This window comes from Panthera leo, chromosome C2 (assembly GCF_018350215.1).
Source record: "Panthera leo isolate Ple1 chromosome C2, P.leo_Ple1_pat1.1, whole genome shotgun sequence".
Classification (NCBI taxonomy): domain Eukaryota; kingdom Metazoa; phylum Chordata; class Mammalia; order Carnivora; family Felidae; genus Panthera; species Panthera leo.
The window spans coordinates 139,183,603-139,205,562 of NC_056687.1; the positions used below are offsets into that span (position 1 = coordinate 139,183,603).

The 21,960-nt window shown below is 40.0% G+C and overlaps 1 pseudogene; it reads right to left on the reverse strand.

Moving 5' to 3' along the window:
- LOC122229356 overlaps positions 1-13,386 on the reverse strand; it is a 118,406-nt pseudogene extending 105,020 nt beyond the window's left edge.
- Between the last annotated feature and the right edge of the window lie 8,574 nt (positions 13,387-21,960).

Sequence of the window (21,960 nt, forward strand, 5' to 3'; positions counted from 1 at the left end):
AGGCGTTGGGGGGAGAGCTGGGCTGTTTGAAGTTAATATCCTTCACTTTTATAATTCATTGACCTATATGAAATGAATGCTGTGATGGGTTTTTAATCTAGATTTCAAAGGTTTTCTCCGTTTGGCTTTTGGCCACGACTAAGGTTCATTGGATTTATGTTTGGTTTGTAAAATATACAAAAGTTCCTACATGAAGGTCAACACCAGGCTAGTGGCATAACAACTATATTGCAACCTGTTCAACAATCCATAGCTAAAAGACAGAACTCAATTTACCTTCCCTCTGAAAGAGCATGTCAATTCTACCCCCTCCAACTCTACATAAACTAAAGTAAGAGCAGAGTAGAGGCTGCCTTCAAAAACCCACTGGTGATAGTACATTATATCTGGAAGTCGCCAGTGACCCCACGTGAAAGGTTGCCCGAAAAAAGCTCTGGGGATCAAAACATCACAGCTCTTTTAGTCTGGCAAATAATCTGATTGATTCTGCAGATCGGCCTGCACAGCAAGTGAGTTTCCTTGAGTTTTGATGCCTGTATTAGCTGAAAAAGAAGAGAGAGAAACAGTTTCTAAGAAGTCTGCATCTAACATGAAACACTGAAAAGCTTGTGTCATCCATCTTGCCTCCTCTAAGCATAATTTAGAGATGAATAAAGAAATTATGGAGGAGTTATATAGCTAGTAATGGAATTTATGTATTTTTAAGGACAAATTCTGTCAGGAAAAAAAATGTGATGGAATTCTCCTCTTCACAAATAAAACACATAAGGTCAAAATGGCTGATTTAAGACATATGTGACAACACTTTCTAGCATGTAGCATAAAATTATCAATCAAACTAAAAGCTGCATATATATATAATATATACAAATTATATATATTAAAAATACATATTATATACACACATATATTTTATATATATTATATATACACATATATTTATATACATATATACACACATATGTACACATATATACATACACATATATATACACATATATTTATACACATATATACATATATATGTATATATACATACATATATACACACACATACATACATATATACACATATGTATATATATGTGTGTGTGTGTGTGTATAAAGATTTATCCTTAGGAAAATCATCCTCTTAAAAAAAATGTTTATTTATTTTGAGAGAGAGAGAGAGCATGCACACACCCACATGCAAGCAGGGGAGGGGTAGAAAGAGGGAGAGAGAAAATCCCAAGCAGGCTGTGCACTGACAGTGAGGAGCCCAACACTGGACTTGAACTCACAAACCATGAGATCAAGACCTAAGCCGAAATCAAAAGTGAGACACTTAACCAACTGAGCCACCCAGGTTCAGGAAAATCATCCTTATATCTGGCAGAGGGACTGTGTTGACTGACACTTCTACAATGGTTATTTTGTTAAGCACTAACATGGAAAGAAAGACGTCCAGTGAATAGTTCCAGAGAAGGAAGCACTGAGCTGAGTTTTGAGCAACTGGGATTGTTGCCTCAGTTCTACCATTGGTGGCTGGTAGACTTTGGGCAGATCAAGAGCAACTTGTATTCAACGGTGTTCCACTGAACGCTAAGTACTTTCGCCCGCATCACTGTGATGAACTGTATTCTTCTTCAAAATACTTGCTGCCTCTCTCTGTAGGCAACCCCTCCCCTCAGGAAAGATCATATTTTCTGGCCCTTGGACATCAGGCTTAACCTGTGACTTCCAAGCTGAAGCTTTAAGAGCCAGTATTTGCTTTGTCATGATCTCATTACCCCTGCATCAACCGTCAGTGTCCCAAATAGGCTGTTCTGTTACTCTGGTCCCAGAGTGAAGATCTTCATCAAGGGGAGCCATACCCCACCCAGAATGGACCTGTAGCATAAATAAATAAACCTCAGTTTTAAGAAATAAACCTCAGTTGTATATCACTGAGGTTTGGGGATAATTTGTTACTAAAACCTATCAGCTTCAGCTGACTGATACAATCAGACTGACACAATTTTAAATTTCACTGGAACCAATAGATGTTTCACATGCTTAAGGTGACCCAGCTGCATAAGTAATATTCTTTCCCCTTTCCTAAACTGCCAGTGACTTTACATTTTGGGGCCTACAGTTCCTCATCTACTTATTTTTAGAGTTGGAATAAATAATCTCTAAAGTTCCTTCCAACTCTACTATTATATGTTCATCACACTCCTCTTTTCATAGACTCCTGAGCCTTGTAAGGGTTGCTTGGGTGATATTTGCTACAGTGAGTAGTTATATCTTGGATGAGATCCAAAATATTTGCATATTATAAAAATTCCACAGCTATTACTGCAAAGCAATAGGGCATGCTGACTTGTACTCCTTGATACTTTACTTTGTAAATATGTTACTCAGATTTTTATATATTTGCATACCACCGTTCTGATTAAATTGCAAGCTTCATTGTGAGAAAAGAAGTATTTTCTTTCCTTACTCCTTATCATGCCTCAGCATGTTTTAATAAGTACTGAATGAACTTGCCTCTTAACAAACGAATCTTTTTTTTTTTTAATTCAAAAACAATGGAAACCAGGCTTGACAAAAGGGTAAAGCATTTATTGCCAAGATTTTAAAGATGGCAATAAACTCTTGATAGTCCTCCCATCAAGAAGCAGGGCCTAATTTCTCTCTGACTGAATGTGGACCAATCTTAGTGGCTCACTTGTCACCAAGATAACACAGCAGAAGTAACACTGCATGACTTCTGAGGCTAGGTCAGAAAAGTCATACAGCTTCTGATGACGGAGCATAAGGCAAGTTGAGGGTAAAGTACAGGCTACCACCACCCCCCACCTCCAGGTGGAATATGGGTGACAATTCCTCAGGCACTCCTGGCAGCCCAAGAACAAAGGAAAGGGAAAAACAAATGGCTAACTGATAGAGATCACAATCATACAGGATATGAGTCTCCATCAGTTTGCAAATGTCTTAGCAAATCACAAGAAAAATGCAATCTTATCAATAGCCTAATCTCCAGAAATCTGTAGACTCAGTTTCCTGGAGCCCCAATATCACCCTCCCCTCAACAGTGATGTGGGGAACAAAGGCAAGAAGGAAATGGCAGGTAAAATTGAATTTCTTTATAACCTGCAGCCCGTTGACAAATACTTGAGGCAAATACAAAGTATAACATTTCTCTAGGAAGCCCCTACTGTCCTAATGTTAATGCCTTACTAGAGAAAAAACAACCTTAGCTTGACAATAGCTAGCCCTCAGGTATCCTAGGAGTCCTCTTTAGCTTATCAACGTCCCTCTGGAGGTCTCCCTTTTGCCTTTACCTACCCAACTCCATAGCATATAAGCAGTCACTCTTCACAACCCCAGTGCAGCTCTTTCTGCCCATGGGTCCTGTTTCTGTGCTTTAATAAAATCACCTTTTTGCATCAAAGACATCTTCAAGAATTCTTTCTTGGCCATCAGCTCCAAGCCCCTGCCATTCCAAAACCTCATCAGCTTCCATCTTGTTGACTGGAACACTCACTCATGGAGCCCAGAATGTAAGCACATTGTAAGGAAACCCACGCCACATGAAAAGGCCACATGGCAAGCATTCCAGGAGGCAGACCTGGCAGAGCCCAGTTTTCAGCTCACCCCAGCCCATTAATCAGACATGTGACTGAAGAAGCATCCAGGTAATTCCAGTACCTAATCATGTAACTTCCAGCTGTTTGAGTCTTTTCTTTTTTAATTTTTTTAATGTTTATTTATTTTTGGCGTAAAGAGAGAAACAGAACGTGAGAGGGGGAGGGACAGAGAGAAGCAGAGCTGTCAGCACAGAGCCGGATGCGGGCTCGAACTCAGGAACCACGAGAGCATGACCTGAGCTGAAGTTGGAAGCTCAACCGACTGAGCCACCCAGGCACCCCTGAGTCTTTCCAGAGAGGCCCCAGACGTCATGGGGTAGAGACAAGCAATCTTCACTTTTCCCTATTTAAATCCTTGACCCATAAAATCCATGGGCATAATGAACTGTCTGTTGTTCTAGGCAATTAAATTTGGGGGTGGTTTGTTATGCAGCAATAGATAACTGGAACATATGGTAGCTGTGAAAGTCAGCCTGAGCCACAGTGTCAGCCCAGACAAGTGTCACACAAAGAAGTATGTGCTACCACATGTTTTCCTGCCTTGTTTATTTTTATTAGGGTGTAGAAACTCACTGGGGTAAATATCTCCCCAGTAAAAGCAATCTGGAAGACAGGAGTATTAAAACATCAGGCAGAGATACAATCGAATTATTATCAAGCAATTGCAACATGAAAAGAGTAGGCACTGATAGAATCTCAGAGCCTATTACTTTACCGTGCAATTGCAACATAACAAAAACACCAGTCAGAGATGTAATCACAAAGACAAGTGGAATCAATACTGACTCTAAAATACATTACAGGCCATTTTTAAATAAATATGTAAAAATCTGCTTTAAATTGATTCTAGCTCAGCATGAAGCAAACTGTTGTAGCAATTTTTACATAAAAAGCCCAGAGCAAAGAACAAGGGGGAACCACCTGGAGCCTTCACAGCTTGGGGCAAGGAGATGTTCTTCTACTTCAGCTTGCTTTGTGACATGTTGTTGTCCTGTATACTCAACAACAGATTTCACCTTATGGATCTCAAAAGCTCTGCTCTGGGAAAGAAAAACCAACATGTTCAAACTGTAACAGCTAGAGAGTTAAAAATAAAGCCAAGTGCTCTTAGTGACAGTTCAGTTTCCAAAGGAATCCCTCAGAGGGGCAATAAAAAGCATTCGGTTTCTTTTTCGTTACATTGTTTGGGTTTGCTTGTTGTTGGAGTCAGGTACCATATTAGTGTATATGCACTTAGCATAGGTTTAATGACCTCTCTATGCGTGGCACTATTCTAGACATCATGGATATAAAATATAAGAAAGGCGTAATCCTCGCCCTCAAGGATTACCAATTAGGACTTTAAATAGTCCAAATCATACCCAGATTTTTTTAATGTTTATTTGTTATTTTTGAGAGAGAAAGAGAGCGCAAGTGGGGAAGGGGCAGAGAGAGAGGGAAACACAGAATGGGAAGCAGGTTCCAGGCTGTGAGCTGCCAGCACAGAGTCCGACGCGGGGTTTGAACCCACAAACTGCGAGATCACGACCTGAGCCAAGGTCAGATAATTAACCCACCTCGGTGCCCCAATACCCTGATATTTTAAAACCATGATTATAAATTCATCCTCAACCTTCATCCTCCCCTTCCAAGATGGCAGCCTCCTCAGCCAAAAGAAACTTGGATTACATGCTTTTAAAACCCTTCATCATATCCGTCAGGTATTGCTACATAGCAGCATTCAAGAAATATCTATGGAATTAATGAGCAAAGTATATTTGCTGTAAGACCTACTACTACAGAATAAGTGCTTCCCCCGCCTCCAAAAATTTGGTTTTTAGCGTCCCAGGCTCCCCTTGCTTACTTCTGTGGTGTCTATTGCTTTTAACCTCATCTTTTCACTTTTAAAACCTGCCAATATGGTTTCAGTGAAGCTTGAAGTATTACCTCAAGGATTTTGTATTTTGAGCTTTATCATGAACCGTGCAGTAAGACATTTGGTCCCCTGGATAAGAAAGCAGCCCTTCTCCATATACTTGAAACCATGGATAGATGACTCTCTATTTCAACTACAGATGACAAGATTCCTGTCTTCATTATCCTACTTCCGGTTAGAAAGCGGCCCTGCTTTCATGGGGTCCACGGGCTACCAGCTTCACAAGGGATATTGAAATATTTGAGGACTGACGAAAGATTTATTGATTCCAAATATGAAAAGAAACCTGCAAAACTAAAGTGAAAAACTGGTTAACAAAATGCTTTTGAAAAATAAATTTACATTACCAACATCGTGCCACTTCGACTTTTACACAGTTGTAGATAAATTCTATGTAATGTAGCTTTGAATCCCTTTTAATCCATTTGAAAGAGTGTGGACTGTCAGGATGCAGTGGGAACTTTTATTGGCCTCCAGTCTCCCTCCTCCCATCCTGTTTTTTCCCTAACAAGGCTCTGATTTTGTTCAGACACACCCGGCAGCCATGTGCCTCGAGGAAACTGACCCCAGTTCCAGAAATAAACCTTATTGGTCTAATGATGATATCACTCCCTTTGGCAGTGGTTGGTTCAGAAGTTGGCCTACAAGTCAACTCTGACCAGTAAGAAATGAAAAGAATGCCATGGGGGAGGGGGAGGTATTCTGGAGAAAGTCTCTTCCCTCCTAACAGAGGCAGTCCCTTATGTCTGAAGCTTTTCTGTCTGAACACGATACCTGGAACTACTCCAGGCGTTTTACTGAAACCTGAGGAAAAATCAAAGCTGAGGATGGCAGAATGGAGAGAAACAAAGTGCCTGGGTCCTTCGTAACACGGTCAAGCTGTTGAATAAACCTTTCCTGAAGCCACCCCACCTCTGAACTTCTTGCTATATGAAATTGAAACGTCTTCTCCGTTTAATCCAGTTTTAGTCGTTGTGTCCTCACTGATTTATAGGCACCTCGTCATCCTAACCGAAGAGAAGACATCCCACTTCCCGCTTCTCGGTTATTATCTGTTTCAGTCATATTCAGAGAACAACAAAATGCCTTTTCGATCACTAGCTATAGGCTCCCCAGGACAAAGATCATGGTACACTGGTCCCAAGTCAGTTAGTGGTACCATTTGAATAGGAGATATTCTTTCTCAAACCCATGCAACACATTTATTCGTAACAATGGCTAAACTCAGCCGTGTGGCTCGGTTCGGTAAACGTTGCCCCTGGATACAATCGGAGGACCACAGGGAAGTCCCGTGGACAAAAATATCTCTACTAGTTTCCTTCATTAAAACCAAAGCAGTGTAACCCACGAACCAAGATGTTGATGGCTCCTATCTAAGTAATCATTTGTGAGCCCACCTGCAATTTTGACCTACAGAACTGTGTGATAATAAAAAAGAGGAGGTCATCGGATCCGTCATAATTTGTGCACAGTGTTAGAAAAGAATTAGAGTGTAATATAAAGTATGCCAAAAAATTTTCAACACATGAAGTTGTTAATTTACACTAAGTGTCAGCAAACTGCAGCCCCCAGGCTAAACCAAGCCCGGGACCTGTTTTTATAAAACCCATATGCCGAGAATGGTTTTTACATTTCTAAAGGTTTGTAAAAATTAAAAAAAAAAAAAAAGAAGAATATATGACAGAGGCTGTGTGAGGCCCACAAAATCTAAAATGTTTACTGTCTGGTCCTTCATAGAAAAAGTTTGCTGAGCCCTGCTATATACTATTTATTAGACCTTTATGTATAGGGACAAATATAAATAGCAGTTTCAGGATACATAATGTCCTGGATGCCTTATATTTGTCCCCTCTGGATCCATATCCCAACTCTTTCCTTGCCATGAGAAGCTGATCTGTCCTGACCACATCTGGGCCTCTTGCTCCTAGCTGGGTGTGCCCAATAGGGACACTGACTAGCAACCAGAGGGCAGGAGGAAAATGAGATTGGGGTGTTTATTTGCCCCCTCCGTCCCTGCAGGGCTGCCTCATGGAGGGAGGGGGCTATGCCTATGAGGCGCAATGCCTATCGAGACCTCCACACAATTCCCTCCAGCATCTCTTAACTGCTCCCTCCCTTCTCCCCTTTCTTTAGGCCTACAGGTTTTGGCACCCTGATATCCATCATGATTTGCCTACACGTGTGTAGATGGTTTCTTTATCAAACACCCCACAAACTATCCACCTTGAATGCAACGTCTGTTTCTTACCAGGACCCTGACTGATGAACCCACTAAATCATAGCAGTTACCTGACAGGTGAGTGAGGGAAGAGCAACAAGGGATGGGAAATAGAATACTCCAACTTTGATCTTTAATATTATCTCTCTTTGGGGGCACCTGGGTGGCTCAGTTGGTTAAACCACTGACTCTTGGTATTGGCTCAGGTCCTGATCTCACGGTTTGTGAGTTACAGCCCCAAGTGGGGCTCTGTACTGATAGCACAGAGCCTGCTTGGGATTCTCTCTCTCTCTCTCTCTCTCTCTCTCTCTCTCTCCCTCTATCCTTTCCCCACTCTTTCTCTCTCTCCCACACAAAATAAATAAATAAACAAAAAAAATATTATCTCTCATTTATAAAAGGACTCCGAACAAACAACCTCTTAATCATGGCTAATTCGGATGATGAAAGCACAAATACATATCGGTTTTTTTCCTGGTCTTGGTGCACCCTTTAATATTTTGAAATTAAAAAAACTTTACCAGCCACATCGATTGTTTATTAAGGACTGTCAAAATCACCTATCTGAATTCAAATCATAGTCTTCCTGACTCGCCCCAGCCTTGCCTGATTGACAGCTATATCGTCTAACTAGTTACTTCCCCAGGACTTGCAGCACCGAAATCCCCACTGCCCACTCTGCTCATCACCAGCCAAGGCACGAAGCCGGGAAGGCAGCACAGCTTGGGACTGACTCGGCACCGGGACAGTCAGCATTTCCAGATTCTGGCGGCCCTCCTCCCAAGACCTCCGCAGTGGCTCCCTGTGCTGTTTTGGAGATGAAGTAATAAACCTTCGCTGCCAGTACTTATAAAATGTTCTGGCTTTATGGGACAGCATCTCCTGCTGCTTTGGGCACAGGTCCAGTTTAAGCAAAGCATCTAAAAGGAGAGCAAAAAGACAATTTTATAACCATTGCACTAAGGACAGAGGAAAAGAAAAATTAGGTTCACGGTGAAAAAAAAAAGCTCCTCTTCGGAACAAATACCAAAAACTGGGACTACTAGCTTAGATATGTCTAAATGAAGTTTGAAACATGAAATTCTTCAGTTCATCATGGAAGAAAGCTTCACACATATTAGAAGACCCCGCCCCAGCACAAACCCCCACAAAAGGATTTGCCATCACTCTACCCAGTACTATGAAATACCTGATTGTCTCTGCGCAGTCATCTTACTTCATATAATCTATCCCCCTCATCTGAATTCTGACTTCTAGGGAAGTGCCTTTATGAGTTGTGGATGCTCGGCAGTTTTCCGTGCACTTCATTTTTTACCAAGTATGACAAGATTTTTAATCTTTCTACAAGAGAAACCAAACCTGTGCAAGAACAACCTGTCAGGAATACTTACGGCCTTGCAGTTAACTCTCTCTCGCGAGTGTGATTTAATCAGCAAGGTGCTGCTGACAATGTGTAATAGAACGTTGTAAAAGCTACAGGTTAACACCTCTGGGGGTGCCAAAGGAGACACCATAAAGGGTATGGTGGTAAAATGAAAAATTATTATTATTTAGCATTTATTAATCCTAGGTGGTATGCTAAGTTCTAAAGAACATAGCACAGACAAAAGTAGATTACCTCTAAATTTCCATGCTTCCCTTAACAAAAATGGACAAGCCTTTTACAGCACTATCCGTATGTGAGAATATGAAGTCGAAACACCCTGACTCCATCCGTGAACAAAGGCAGAAAAACACCAAAATAAAAGCCAAAAGGACTTTATATACTGGCATCCTTCATCCCTCACCTGCTTTCATATATAGCACCATCTTGTGTAGCTAGATCATGGGTCAGCAAACCCCAGCCTATGGGTAGGCTGCCTGTTTTTTGCAAATAAAGTTTCACTGGAACTCAGCCACATCCGTTTCTTTACACATTGTCTACGGCTCCTATCGCACTACAACAACAGATATGAGAGCTTATGACAGAGACTGTATGGCCAGAGCCAGAGAACCAGACATGTTTACTGGCTGGCCCTTTAGAAATAAGGTTTATTGACTCTTGATCTAGATTGACTTGGAGAAAATATGATCCAGATTTAGGACAGTCTTAACAGACTCACTTATTAATGTATGTTTTCATATTTATCCATGCAAGATAAAATTCAATTCAACTTATTTATTCATTAAGCATGTACAAAATGCCTGTTTTTTTGGCATCAGAGAGGAAGGTACGTACCATTGGGAAGGCTAACACCTCATCCCTCTAGAGAAAAGGCACTCTGCCCTAATGAAACTTTTGGATTTTCCTACAGCGAAAAACTAGGTTCTCTCAATAAAGATTTTGAAAAGGCCAAAGACTCAGAGAGATAGTTGAATGGAACTGAAGTTTGAATGGATAGTTGAATATAAGTAAGATTACACAAAACTTCATCTACAGAGAATAATGTCATGGTCTGACTTCTAGAACTATTCTAAATACCATGTGGAACCTATTTGAAGAATCAAGAGATTTATTGGTTTTCTTTCAAAGCCCAAGAGCTCTTGAAAACACAAAAACAAAAACACTTGCAATCCACTTCCTGATTCTGTAGTTACAGTACGTTTGAGCCACACAGTCAAGAGTGTGCTAAAACCAAATGGCATTTGTTTATTTGGAAACCACAAATGGCTTTCTTGATAGGAAAGTAAACAGTATTTGAAAAGTTCTAGCCTAAAGGACTGCTTTTGAAATCGTCTTAGAAGAATCACTTTTATGGGGCACCTGGGTGGCTCAGTCGGTTAAGCATCCAACTTCGGCTCAGGTCATGATCTCACAGCTTGTGAGTTCAAGCCCCGCATCGGGTTCTGTGCTGACAGCTCAGAGCCTGGAGCCCGCTTCGGATTCTGTGTCTCCCTCTCTCTGCCCCTCCCCTGCTCATGCTCTGTCTCTCTTCCTCAAAATAAATAAACATTTAAAAAAAAAAAAAAAGAATCACTTTTAGGGCTCCAATAAATGTGGACACTGGAAAACTATTCTTTAATCTGAATAGACTAATAAAGGTGTTGAAACCTCCTAGCTGTGAAGAGAGAAGACAAGTAGAGGTTTCCTAGCACATAGGTGGTGCTTCAAATGGGTACTATATTTTCTTCTACAAGAACTGTAGTCTATGACTTAATCTTACCTGCTTAACATCCAAGATCTGTTTTGGGTTTTTGGTGGCTAACATATGCTTTCCCATGGCAACTGCATAATACCATCATATAGTTTACAGAGGAAAAAAAATTCAACGTTTTAGGCCTAATTACTTCATGAAACTGTTTTGCAAGTGTCTTTTTATTTTACAACAATTTTAAAGAATATATTTGAACAGTTTATATATTTCACCACCTGTAATTCTGAACAAAAACACATTTTTCACAAAGAAATACACAGAAAACATCCAGGCTTATTCGGGGAAGTGATAATGGATATTGTTACGCAAAGTAAAACTAGCACTAAACAGGTCAGGATTTGGGTTCTTACCTGGACTGGGTTGACTAACCAGAATGACCTTGACAAGTTACTTTCTTCTCTGGGTTTTATTTTCATCATCTGTAAAAGCAGGTGATTTAAGTCAACCTCCCAGAGTACTTCCAGCCCTAAATACACGATGACTAAACCTTGGCATCTATTGTAGTTCTCAATATAATTACTTCTAACCTTCTTCTAACCTCATTCTTATGCATGACAGAATGCCAGAGGAAAAGGATCACAGTAAACCAAACATGAATTTGATTCTCCCCTTCTATCTGGAAGGGGTCATCAAGATACTGCTAAGCCACACAGAAAGAACATTTCCCCTGCCCCTCTTCCAGCACTTTCATGCAAGATTAGAAATAAGTTCACTCTTACTTTCTCTGACTATGTTCTTTAAAAGAGTTAGAAACAAGAATGATTTTTCTTAAGAAAAGAATTTAGGGGGCGCCTGGGTGGCTCAGTTGGTTAAGTGTCCGACTTCGGCTCAGGTCACGATCTCGCGGTATGTGAGTTCGAGCCCCGCATCGGGCTCTGTGCTGACTGCTCAGAGCCTGGAGCCCGTTTCAGATTCTGTGTCTCCCTCTCTCTCTGACCCTCCCCCGTTCATGCTCTGTCTCTCTCTGTCTCAAAAATAAATAAATGTTAAAAAAAAAAAAAAATTAAAAAAAAAAAAAAAAGAATTTAGGACCACGTAGAGTCCCAGGGGTCAACACATTGGCACATTGTAGAAATAACTTTACCTAAAGCAGGATGCCCAGGCAGCTCTATAATCTGACCTTGAAAAAATGAGTGGAGTTATTAGAACATTCAGGTATTGCTGATGGAAGGAATATACGGTCCTACTTTGGAGAGATGTTTGGCAGTTTCTCACAAAGTTAAATAAACATCCTGTGATCCAGACAGAATATAGCTATCAGAATCACAATGTTTTGCAAAAATATAATAAAATAGTAAATTATGGTACAGCTCTTCAAATAAAATGCCTAGCATAAAGATACTGAAAGTTTTTTCAAAGTAGTATTAAGTATCAAATGATGATAGCAACACAAACTTAAATACAAAGATTCTTTGAAAAAGAACACAGTGAGCAGACAATCTTTTGGAACAATTAGGAAGAATACGAGAAAATGGACTTATAAACTAAAATTTTTAAATGACCAGGTTGCAGGAGCAGGAGGACTTAAAACATTCAACATTTTCTCACATCAGTAAAGACTACTCAAGCAAAAAGAAAACAATTAAGCAGAACTATCTTTTCTTTTATATGATGAAAAACCCTCCAGGAGGGAAAGGGTCCCAGAGAGGAGCTGATGGTATAAGAAATAATTAAAAGCAACCAAGCACAAACTGCATACAGCTATTATCTAGGATTTTTTTTTTTTACTTTACCTTAGAGCATTAAAGGAAACAAAGAAAACGGCACTATCCCCAAGCAACAATCATTCCTTACTTTTCAGTCATCTTATGCAAAATAACAAATCCAGGGAGAGGGGAGCTTCAGTAAGAGTAAAAAAAGGACATTGTTTGACAATTTCTTGGTCCCACCAACAACAGCAATGCAATGTGAAAAACCCAGGCAACATCCAAACATTTTAAGTCCAAGATACCAATCTTATATGAAATAAATGACATACCCTTCACCTAACTTACAAAGACTATCACTACTACCTGGCTTTGGTTCACTTTCTGGCCTCTACTTTGCACCACTCTCCTCCTCACCCACTGGGTTCCAGAGTGTTCCTACAACTTTCTCCACCAGGCCCAGCCTTGCTCTCTACCTGCATTGCTCTTTCCCTCATCTCAGCATGGTGCTTGGCTTTTCAGCTCCCAGCTGTGCTGTCTTCTTCCTGGGGTGGCCCTCTCTGATCAAACAAATCTCCAGGCGCCTGGGTGGCTCAGTCGGTTAAGCATCCGACTTCAGCTCAGATCATGAACTCATGGTTCATGAGCTCGTGCCCAGCATCGGGATCTGCACTCTCTCTCAAAATAAACAAGCTTAAAAAAAGAAGAAGCCCTCTCTATACCTAAGGGGAAGCCTCAAAATACTTGTTAGTTTTTCATGTTTGTTTTTGTTGTTGTGGGGTGGTTTTGGTTTATTTTCTCTCTATACCAACTAAAAGTTAAGCTCTATGAAAGCTAGTAACTTACCTGTTTTATGCCTCATGCTGGTAAAAAAAACAAAAAACATAAAACAAAAAACACTTAATCTGACATTTGTCAAAATGGTAAGGAAAATTTTTTATTCAAGACTACTATGGGGTGCCTGGCTGGCTCAGTCAAAAGACCATGCAACTCTAGATCTCAGGGTCATGAGTTTGAACCCCACATGAGGTGTAGAGATTACTTAAATAAATAAAACTTTTTTAAAAAGACAATTACAATAGGGGTATTGCAATGGGGGAGATAGATGGAGCTTAACTCTGAACATAGCAAAGGCAGCTGCAGACTTACAGCCAAAGAGCAGTCAAAGGTGAAGGACAATAGATAAATTACTAAGAGGAGACATCAAGGGTGGGGGGATTCTTGCTAAACAGCCCTAACAGGACTCTTGCTGTAGCCATGCCGGGGTGATCAGATATCAAGGGAATGAGGGATGGCTTAGGACTCTTTGTTAAGATTGGAGTGTGCAGACCAAAGATAGAAATAGGGACCAAGACTCAGGACGCGTCAGGGATAGAGTTTTTGTCAACTCGTAGTAGCTCTCAAAAATTATTGACCTACCGAATGAATGAATGAATGAACAAATGAATACTCACCCTCAAAATTAAAATGATAGATTTGCTATGTAAATTTTTTAATTGCTTCACTTTTTCATTTCAACTTACTAGCGTAAACACTTGTAATAATAGGGGTAAACAAGGAAAGAAAGCCAAAGAATAAACTCCCTACTCCCGTGAAAAGTAAAAGGAATAAATCCTCATAATTAATGATTCCTTTTGTTCATTTATTTATAACTCAAATGTTTACTGAGATCTGTGATGTACTAGCCACTCCTCCAGGCATGGACAGACAAATCCAGAGGAAACACCCCAGCCTTCAAGTTCATTGTCACTGTCTACTGAGTGACAAATATGTGAATGGAATGAGGTATGGCAAAGGAGTAGCTGAAATGGGTGAAGGGCAAAAAGGGACCCCTGGTGGGCAATGAGGCAGGCAGAGAAAGACTCAGGAGGAGAAAGTGTGATGAGAATTTGCCAAATGAAACGCCCTGTAATATGACTTCTGCCAGAAACCCTGCCCATCTTCCACAAGTTACAAAACCCAGGATATGCCTGGTGTGATTCAGTTTCTCAACGAAGTCAGCAAAGAAGCCAAGTTGGGTCGAAAATTTGTTCGGGACTTAGACTCAGCCAAGCAAAGGGACAGCTGCACTTCTGGGTTATGTTAATACACTGGAAATGCATGATCACGAGTAAGAAAAATACATTGCCATTATAGGGCTGACATCAAAGAGGAAAAATGGCATAGATGCCCATGACAATATCATTGTTATTCCTGATGAATTCAGAGGGGTGAGGAAGAAAATGTGCCGTATGTACAAAGGCTGATCCTCTGCCCTGCAATCTTGGTAGTTTTCCGCAAGAGGAGAAGCCAAAAGAGGAGAGGAAAAAACTTGGAGTGCTCATGCCAGACACTGATTTTCTGAGCATGCTCCCAGTATCACTTGTTCTCTCAGTGGTAGGGAGAGTGAACTACAAAACTGAAAATAACGTTTGATAATACCTGTGTACTTTTTGATTTTAATATAACCAATATCTGAGGTTATCATGACATTGCCCCATAAACAAGAAAAAATAAAGATTTTCCAATTTTTAAATTTTGTCTCAGGAGCATCATAACCCAAAGATAACGAGGTGATCCAAACAGTAATAGCAGAAAGGTTGATAAAGAGAAGACTAGATCAACTGACGAGAGGTGATATATGGTGGCAATGATTTCCAACACATGTTCATTAAAAAATTGTGCTAATTGGAAGCTTCGCTTCTTTCATCTGAAAACAACTAATAAGAAGTTGATGACAGCACACTCAGGCACCAGAACCCCACAAGGAAATTACAGATGTAATAGATACCTCTGGGTGCATACAAGACTTTAAATCTAAATTGAATCTTTATTTAGAAATCAATTTATGTGGGTAGACTCTTTGCCCAAGGGTATTTGTTTGCTCTTTTATGAATGTTTCAAGCTAGCGATTTTTTTCATAGGGTTATAAATGACTCTAAATAAAATATGAGGATAGATTTGTGTAATAAATACATCTCTGACATTATCTATTTATTTGTCCATTGAAATGTGCAGACTCTATATAAAAGAGTTATCTATCACACTTTTTATTTTATGAAATGAAATTGTCTATAATGACCTATTTCCCCATATGCCCTCCAACATTATATTAAAGAAGTTAAAATAGTGACGCTGGAACTTATTCCAAAGATTATGAATGAGGTCAATATGACCCCACTTCCAAATGAGTAAAGGCAACTCAGATTTATTTAACCTCTATTACACATAGCAAAATATTACATAGTTTATTTTAAAGAAAAAGATAGAAAATTCTCTCTAAACTTTACCACTTTTTCCTGTTTAAACCATATTTCCATATCCTGGGGGAAAATGGGGTTATAATTCAGGTAGAATCGGCTCTAGGCATAGTTTGGTGGGGAAAGTGATGCTCCTTGAGTCAGAGAGAACCAAGGCAGAGGAATTGTCTCGGCCAGCAGTCCACACTACGCCTCATAAAAAGAGAGTGAGTTTGATGTGGTTGACATGGGTTCACAAGGAGCCTACAGGCAATTTCACTTATCAGTGACTTGGGAAGTCAGGGGTGACAATATCATGGGCCTGCTGTCCAACTGGTTTGGGAAAGATTCCGGCTAATAGCAGGCAGCATGGAGTGCAGGGTCCTCATCTCAACAAAAATAGATTTGTCAACGGCTGGGCTTTAGGGCAAGATTAAGTTCTAATAAGTTTCCATCAGGAATCAAGGAAGAAGCACATTCATGTTGGCTAGACAAGGTTAGAGTAGAGAGACTTGGACACACAGGGGTTTGAGCACGCACAAGCTATGCAGCCTGCCAATTGTGCATGGCCACAGCTGACGACTGGACTCCTGCCTCTAGTCTCTGCCTAATCACACAGTATTCAATCATTCCGCATAGCTTCCCTAAAGAGTGCAACAGGTAGACCTTGCAAAGTAAATTGAGAAAAACTCAACTATCCAAGGGCAAAATAATATGAAAATCACCAATAGCTACATCAAGTAATAAGAAAACTCTCTTACAAGGATCACCACAGGTTTGAAGTGCTGGGATGCTTTATTCCAGCTTCTCGGGTGTCAAGGTTTACAACCAGCCTTGAAGCCCCAGTTTCTCTTGATAATTGAGTTTCATATTTAAGGTTCTCTTTTCCAGCAAAATCTCCTGCTGTGCGAGAGAATTTCTTAATTACATTTTCAAGTTTTCTGCTGTCATGGCAGAATACTGCAGAAAGTAATCCTGGAGCTAATAAAAACAATGAAAACCTTTCCCTCCCACCCCCCCCCCCCAAAAAGCACACAACAATGCAAAATTATAAACACAGACATAAATGATGTGTTCCACATTTGTCTCAGCAAATTAAAATGCCATCTACCTCTTATGAAGAAAACGTAGACAGTAAAAATAGGGCACATCGAAGTAAAGAAATAAGACTGGAGAATGAATTTCTATCTAAAATCACCATGGGAGGGGCGCCTGGGTGGCTCAGTCGGTTAAGCGTCCAACTTCAGCTCAGGTCACGGTCTCGCGGTCCGCGAGTTCGAGCCCCGCGTTGGGCTCTGGGCTGATGACTCAGAGCCTGGAGCCTGCTTCCGATTCTGTGTCTCCCTCTCTCTCTGCCCCTCCCCCATTCATGCTCTGTCTCTCTCTGTCTCAAAAATAAATAAAACGTTAAAAAAAAAATTAAAAAAAAATAAAATCACCATGGGATTAATTAAAATCTATCATTTGACAAATCTAAGTAATTTCCGAAATTGTTTTTTTATTATTAAAACTATAGCAAACGTTTGTGGCAGAAATGTTGGAAAACATAAAAAGTACAAAAAAGAATAAAAAAGAAACACCCAAAAGCCTAATATTCAAAATTAGACAAAACAAACATCTGAGCATATATTCATCTTTTTTCTAGGTATATATATGTATTTTTCATATTTAAGAATCGTAGTATACTTAATATTTTTATAAACTGCTTTCCCCCCTAAACTAGGTAGTAAAAATTGCTTTATGTCACTGAATATTCTTTCCCAGCATTATTTTTCTTGATCCCAGAGTATTTCAATATAAGAATATACTGTACTTTATTTTACTAATCCCCCATTCCCAGATATACAGTTTGTTTCCATTGTTTCCTTATTGTGCAGGATGATTTAATAAATTTCCTTTTACATCTGTCAATTCCTTAATTATGTTCTTGAAAATAACAACATTGTATTAAAGGATATACAATTTTAAGCCTTTGCTACATGTTGCCAAATTGCTTCCCCAAATGGTTACACCAACTTACACTCTTTAACTCTTTAACACAAATGAGAGTTTATTTCCTAATGTCACTGGATTTATAGATAACTCTGGCTTTATTACTTCTAATTATTGCCAAATTGATAAAGAGAAAAATGATATTGATTCTATTTTCATCTTTCCAGCTACAAGTCATGCTATTTCTTCATACTTATTGACCATTGTGAATTTCTTATTTTGCAAATTGCCTGTCAGTTTTTCGACTGAGAAGTTCAATTTTTGTTATTATAAGCCACCCAGGCACCCCACTTTTATAATTTTTTAATTTATATACTTAGAAGCTTTTTCTACCCCAAGATTATATAAATGCTTACCTACATTCTCTTCTTTAAGTTCTTTAATGAGTTCATTTTTTTAGATTTAGTTCCTATGCCATCTGGAATATATGAGAGCATCGTAAAATTTTTAATTGTTAATTTTAACTTCATTCCTATAATTGAACATTTGATCAAATATATTCTGTTGCTGTGTTTTTTAGAACTCCAGCTTAAAATAGTGGAAAGCAGGTGCCTGGGTGGCTCAGTCGGATAAGTGTCTAACTCTTGATTTCAGCTCAGGTCATGATCTCACGGTTGGTGAGATTGAGCCCCGCAACGGGCTCCGTGCTGACAATGTGAAGCCTGCTTGGGATTCTCTCTCTCTCCCCCTCTCTCTGCCCCTCCCCCGCTTGCACGCTCTCTCTCTCTCTCAAAATCAATATTAAAAAAATAATAAATAAATAAATAAAAATAAATAAAATAAAATAGTGGAAAGCTTTCTCCAAACAAAATCTTACACAAGAAACCATCGTGTGTATTACAAATAAAAGCAGAGCTGTATTAGTTGAAGCGGAGATAGAGAGAAAGAGACAGAGGAATGAAGTTTTTGCATCAGCATGCGAGACCTCACAGAGCACCATTTGCAAATCACTTTTCCATGCAGATTTGAAATGTCACTTTTATGCTGTGTTATTTGTCTGACTTGGGCCTGTTCTAACCTTTCTGTTCTATTCTGGTCATCTGGTCACCTAGGCTTCACCAGCACCCTGCTGTTGTAAGTATTAGAACTCAAAATGTACTTTCATATCTGCACTTAACTACACACACACTCACTTACACACATCCCCACTTCCTTTCTTCCTCAAAATTTTCTAGGATACTTGGATCTATTTTTCCACATGAACTTTTTAATGAATCCGTTAGGCCCAGCCTCCCCTGCAGCCCAATAATATTTCAGGAGGACTACATCAAATTTGTAAATTCATTTGGGGCCCACTGACATCCTAATATGTGACTCTTTTGATCACAACCCATAATATGTTTTCCCATATTTCAACTTAATTTTTTTCCTTTAACAAAGTTTACATGCATTTTACACATTTCTTATTATGTTTTTAACTAAGTATTTTACAGGTTTTATTATTGGAATTGCAATAAATTTTCTCTCTTGTTATTATCAGTTCATTGGAAAATTTGATTCTTTGTGATTCTCTTGATTTTTAAAAATGTTTTTGGTTGACTCTTCGGGGGTCAGTAATCAAATCATTACCAAAGAGTACTCTGGCCTATGCTTCTTATTTCTTTTTCAAATCTAATGGCATTGGCTAAATACTCAAGAAGAAAGTGAAACAAAAGTGGTGTTAGTGAGAATCCTTCCTTTTGATTCTGACCTTGACAACAATGCCTCATGTGGTAGCCATTAAATGCCATATAAACTGTTCATTTGAAATAAGCTTTCCAAGATGTTGTTAAGGAAATAGCTTTCTATTCCCAATTTGGTAAAAGTCTTTAAAAAAAAAGTAGATGCTGAGTTCCATCAAATCCTTTTCAGCATCTGATTGCTCTTCTCCTTTCAACTACTAATATGATTAATTCCATTGATATACTGTATTTGATTTGCTCCTATTTTATTTAAGAATTCTACATCTGTGTTTGTGGGAGAAATTAGCCCATGGTGTTTGAGTTTTAATAGTTAGTTAGGTTTTGGTATTAATGTTACATTAGCTTCATAAAATGATTTAGGAAGTTAAATCTAATTTCATGATTTTAATAAAGCCTATGCTCCCAGGGTAAATTGCGAACACAGTTCATAATCAGTAAATGATGAAATACTCTATTTACATCAATGAAACATCCCTAAGCCATAGACAGCTCAGTAGCAGCTCCCAAATTTCTCCCTAGAAGGACTTAGGGATGTGATCTGGTTATAAGTTGGGGCAAAGGATTTGTCTTAAAACTTTATTGCATAGCAAACTCGCTCTATATACTTGATTGTATGTTTAAGTGGGTGGCTTTGGGAGGCTGATGGAAATTACAAAGAGGCTAAAGCCATCCTAAGCCATCATTTGTCACCTTCACCGCTAGAGGAGCTGGACTCGTCTCCCAAAATAGATTTAGACAAAAACAGCCAGATTCTTTGCTGTCATGAAACAGAGAGAGAGAGAGAGAGAGAGAGAGAGAGAAGTCAGCCTCCCCCATGGGACAATTGTGACGAAAACAGGAAGATTCAAGCAAAAGCCATAGCTTGAGAGGTTCACAGGAAATCTAATTGGTTAGGATGCGAGGATTGAATGTGTGCCTAGGTAGAAGAGGGGTTGAGGGAAGCAAGTCAACAGAACAAATGTTTGAGCTATGATAGTGAGAGAAGGAATATGAGGTTGAGCATAGGAACCAGAAGAAGAGTGAAGTTAGCCACTGTTAAGAGCAGGGGTAGGTAAGAGGGAACAAGGGAGGGAGGTTGAGGTAGGAGCGTGGTCAAGCTCTTCGGACCCTTCTCAGCAATGGAGGCTTTGCTCGCTCTCATCTAACCATCACCTGAGCTAATCCCGACTAAGTGTGAAGAGTATTAACAACCTTATATCCAATCAGGATGCCTAGACCCCACTCCTCTGGGTGTAGTTCTGCTCTGCAGTATGCCCCGTGTGGATACTAGATACCCAAATGACCACCAAGCTGTAACCTTCCATTAACCAGACTGACTAACCAGGCCCATGCTCATGCTGGCTACTCCAAATGAGTAAGCAGCTGTTTACATTTTGTCTGCCTCTCCTAGGAAACTATAGATCTGGCAGGGCAAGGGGCTAGTGTCACAGCTCCATCAGATCCGGGTTGGCAATTGCTCTCAGGTGCTCTGCACTTGAGGGCCGCTGAACTTGATTGGGGGGAGGGATAATCAATTCTCTCTGATAGTCTCTCTCTCCACCCCTCCCCCTTTCTCTCTAAAAAAAAAATGATAAAAACAGAAGCAGTCAGAAGAGAATTTCTCAAGGCCCCACCACTACATCTACTTGTCTTCTTTTTTTTTTTTTTTAACGTTTACTTAGTTTTGAGAGACAGATAGAGAACACAAGTGGTGAAGGGGCAGAGAGAGAGGGAAAGAGATAACCCAAAGCAGGCTCTGTGCTGTTCAATGCGGGGCTTGAACCCAACGACTGTGAGATTATGACCTGAGCCGAAGTCAGACGCTTGACCGACTGAGCCACCCAGGCGTCCCCCCTACTTGCCTTCTCACGTCTGTGCCCAGATGTTCCACATCCTCTGTCCCTGCTGTAGAGGAACGACCCGGGCTCCCACTGAAGCTTCATCCTACCACATGCACGGTAGATCCTATCTCCTCTCGGTAATCAAGTACAGTCTCTCCTCTCTATCCACATCATCAGCTTTTCTCTGGCTCCTGGATTTTCTCCACTAGCGTTTCAGAACACTCCCACTTTTTTCAAAACTTTCTCTTAACTCTACTCACCCTTCTAGCCAGCTCTCTATGTCTTTCCTGCCCTTTAGAGCTAAACTTCTTGAGTGAGTTATGCGTACTCAATGTGTCCAATTCTTCCATTCTCTTTTCAACCCACTCCCGCTATGCCTCTAGCCTGACCGCAAGGTCCACATTGATCGGCCTTCCTTTTACCCAGCTGGTCAGTCTTTTCCTCATTGAAACACTTTCTTCACCTGGCTCCAGGACACTCTCCCTCTTGGATTTCATTCTACCTCACTTGTACTTCTATTTGTGTGGTCCCGTTTACTAGCTTCACCCGGGATTCAGTCCATGGTCTGGTGTACAGATTCACCTCTCACCTGCCAGCAAAGGCAGACCTCAGTTTCCTACACGCACCATGTCCCTAGATTATTCAAGTGTAGGCAACCTTCCTCAGGAGATTCTGCATCCAGCTGGTTCCTACGAACTCAGTTCTGCCTGACAGGTTACCCTTT